Source organism: Panthera pardus, unplaced genomic scaffold (assembly GCF_024362965.1).
Source record: "Panthera pardus isolate Hobbes unplaced genomic scaffold, ASM2436296v1 HiC_scaffold_15, whole genome shotgun sequence".
In the NCBI taxonomy this organism is placed as follows: domain Eukaryota; kingdom Metazoa; phylum Chordata; class Mammalia; order Carnivora; family Felidae; genus Panthera; species Panthera pardus.
In genome coordinates, this window is record NW_026526710.1 from 15876521 (window position 1) to 15880735 (window position 4215).

The following is a 4215-nucleotide window of genomic DNA, read 5'->3' on the forward strand; positions in this document are numbered from 1 at the left end:
TGAGTCTCAGCTTCCTTACCTGTAAAATGGAAAGAAACAAACTACCTTATGTGGGTGATGTGGAAACAGAATAAGATAATGTATGTGGGAGCATTGCCAACTGTAAAGCATTGTGTAAATGGTATTAGCTATTATTATTCTTTGGGGGAGCCTATTATTTGGAATGTCTACTATCATTTGAAATGGATACCTCCACTAAGAAATCAAATAGGTATTTCACTCAATAGGTAGAAACAGAACTGGTGAATTCTCCCCATTCTGCCCCAATCTGCTCTTCTCTCAGTCTTCCTCATCTCAATAAAGAGCAACTCCATTCTTCCAGTGACGCAGGCCAAAACATTTGCAGGCAGCCATGGCCCTTTCCTCCTCTCACACCCCACCTCCAACCCATCAGCAGACTCTGCTGACTGTATTTTTAAACCACATTTACAAGTCAAGAGCTTCTTCCCACTTTCACTACTACTCGGTCCAAGCCACCTCACTCACCTCTCTCTGGCAACTGTCTTCTAGTTGGTTTTCCTTCTCCACCCTTGCCTCCTTCTGATTGGTCTCTATACTGCAGCCAGAGTGAGCCTTGTAGAACCTAAGTCAGTCCACATTGCTTTTGGTTCCAAACCCCTTCAGTGGCGTTCCATCTCACTCAAAGCAAAACCTAAAGCCCTTGCCAAGGTGTACAAGCCCCCATATGATCTGGCTGCTGGTTTCTTCTCTGACCTTGCTCTCTCCTTCACTCACCTAGCTCCAGCCACTTTGTCTACTCACTGCTCCTCCCACAAGTGAAGCATACTCCTGCTTCAGGGCTGTTGCACTCTCTAGTTCCTCTGCCATGAATATTCTTTCTCCAGATGATCACAGACATTGCTCCTCACTTCAACAAAATTGTTTTCTCTGACCACCAAATTTAAAACAACACACTCTTGCCCTATTCCTCTTTCTTGCTTTTTCTTCTTTCTTAGCATTTAGCATCCCTGACATGTTACATATTTATCTGCTTTGGCCTCTGCTACATCCCCTGAATTGTCCAGTGGCAATTTTCATGCCATTGGGTTCTTCTGGATTGGGTTCCTTTCCTTGTATACTGGGGAAAGTCACATGTTTTCTTCTAGGTCCTGAAAGGTAACAAAAGCCTACTTCCATGTTCAACTTTAAGTGTAATTACCTTGGTACTTGGGGTTTGGGGTTGAAAGGAAGAGGAGGGGATTTGCCCCTAGTGTCTGGCCATCTTTAACCCTCTTCCTGATGTCTGTAGCTGGCTGGAGTCTGGCAAGATGTATTCTGCCACAGCCCACTTTCTGGGAAGTTGCGTTGTGGAAAAGACAAATACATGTAAATAACAAAGAAATGTGATAAGGAGTGGGTAGGTGTGGGGCATTTTATTGTTTTTACAGAGGGTGGAGGGAGGAGGCCCCAGTAGAGCATACACCCAGAGCTCCACAGAGATTTTATATTATTGGTCTTAAGAATTGGAGATGGGGTCATGTATCCAACATAAGACCATGAACTCTAGGGACACTCCCAACTACATTCACCACCCCACTTGCCTCAACTTTCACAGGAAGCCAAAATAAAACTCTGTAGCCACTTAGCCTGCATGGTGACTATGTCTGACCTCAGGGTGCTTTGTCTTAAGGAGACAAGGAGCACATGTCTATTGTCAATGTAGAGGCTGATCCCCACCTAATGACCAGCTCATTTATGGGCCCATGTGGTCGTGATACTTGTGGAGTTCTAGCGCTACAGGCTCCAGATCTGTTTCGACCTTTGCTGGCATTGGGCTACCATCCCTGCCTCTTATACAGAAAGCTGCACTTCCCTGAACTGTTTTCAACAAGCTGCTCTCTTCCTCCTCAGACCTGCCTGGACTGGCTAGGGCACTCCACAACAATGTTCTATTTTTCCTTGGCAGAACTTGGCTCTGGCTCCCATTCTTTGCCACCTGAGGCACCTGTATGCAACTACCCGGGAGAGACCAGCAGGGGGAGCCAGGAAAATTCAGATTCTTCAGCTAGACAAGGGGTCAAGGATAAAAGCTACTTCTCAAGAGGCTCAGGTAGTTTTCTCCTCACTGAAGATAACAGAACCAGGGATGCCTGGGTGGCTTAGTTGGTTGAGCATCTGACTCTTGATTTTGGCTCAGGTCATGATCTCATGGTTCCTGAGATTGAGCCCCATGTCAGGCTCTGTGCTGATAGCATGTAGCCTACTTGGGATATTCTCTCCCTCTCTCTCTGCCTCTTTCTTTCTCTCTCAAAATAAACAAATAAACAAACATTAAAAAAAAGATACATAGAACCAAGTGCACTGTTAAAACAGCTGATTGTGAGGTTTAGGTGAGTGGAAAGCCATATGGAATTCATCCATTCAGTCATCAACAACATTTATTAAGCACCTATTACATGCCAGGCTAGGCACTGTATATAGGGTAATTAATGACAAAGACTGTTAAAGTCTCTAACCTCATACTTTAGAGTTAGTGAACTAGGAGAATAAGTAAGTGGAGGTCTAGGCACTTGGATCAAACCTGACAGGGTCATAGGACTCTGGGGAGGGAGAGACAAAAGAACAGAGTGTGAAGCCAGAAAACTCCTGTGATTCTACCAGTGCAAAAAACAAAAACAAAAAACAAAAAACAAAAACCTGCCAGAGAATGTCAGGCTCAATAAAAATGCTAAAAGTAATCTAAATGAGAGCACACATCCCAGTATCTAAGGCAAATAACTTCAACAACAACTAGAAACTGAAAACTTGATCAGTATACTGGCTTTGGTTCAAAATAATCCGGTGGGGAAAAGGAGTAAATGGTAGTAGAGATAAGACAAGATTGGCCACATGTTGATGATTCTACAAGCTGGGTGGCAGGTACCTGCTAATTCATTATATTATTCCCTTTATTTTTGCATATGTTTGAAAATTCCAACTTGATCAATAACCACTACAATCAAGTTTCACAGAAGACACCCTATTTGTTATGGGGGAAAACTGAGCATCTCTGCTCATCCAAAATTCCTAAAGAGTTCAGAACACATTGAGGCTATCGATTATTTTCTCTCCTGTCTCCCTTCTCTCATAGATCTGTTGCCAGAACCCATGATTTTGATCCTTCAAAGAGTGGTACAATGAATGCAAGTTATCCACTGAGGCCCCTTACCTGTGTTATTTACCAAAGAAGAAGAAGAAGAAGAAGAAGAAGAAGAAGAAGAAGAAGAAGAAGAAGAAGAAGAAGAAGAAACTTGAAACCTCCCTTGGGGAAAATATTGAGAAGTAAATTCTATCTTCTGTTGACCAATAGGGAAGGAGTGCGGGGTAATGATGATGAGAAAGGGATCAGTGGGAGTGGTGGATGAATTCTTTTCCTCATAGCATTGTAAGGTCACTGGGTAACCTTGAACAAATCCCATAATCTCTGGAAGCTCCTCCTTTCTAAAGACAGGGACATATTGCATATGGAAACAGCATTTGTAAATGCTTGTTTTGGCAGCATGAGAAAAGTTCAAAAGATAGGTTCTTTCCCATGTGTCTCATCAGTATGATATTTCAGGAATGGTAATTTACAAATATGCATACAGCAGATTGTAAGGTTGGTGCCACTCTTGACCTCTGGAGAGCTCTGCTTCAAGAAATATGTTTCCTTAGCAGGACTTCTACCCCAGAAATTCAACTCACAACTGGCAGGAAGTATTGAGTCTGAGCTGAGGCAGATGGGAGTGGTCTGAGTTTCTGTGAAGATGACCTAAAAACCGCAGCTAGCATTCTCTGACATCCAGGGGGTGGGGCTTGACAGCTAATGAGTCTGGTTCCAGAAGAAACAGTGCAAACAAGGCTATCTAGAAAAGTTAAAAGAAACCCAGGAAATAGAGTGAAATAAAAGCTTAACAAAAGTAGCACAGCACAGCAAGGCAATAAAACAAACACTTCATAATTATTTTAAATGACAAAGGTACTGATAATACATATGATCCAAGAAGAAGTACATGTTCCAAAAAAAAGGAAAATACAAAATACTGACCACAATACACAAATGTACTCAGAAGCACACTTGAAATAATAAAAGTAGAGGAATTCACAAAGCTACAGTAATCAAAACAACATGGTACCAGCATAAGGATAAACACATATATCAATAGAATAGAGAACTAAGAGTCCAAAAATAAATTCATACATCCATGAACAACTGATTTTCCACAAGGTCCCAAGACCATTCAATGAGGAAAGGAT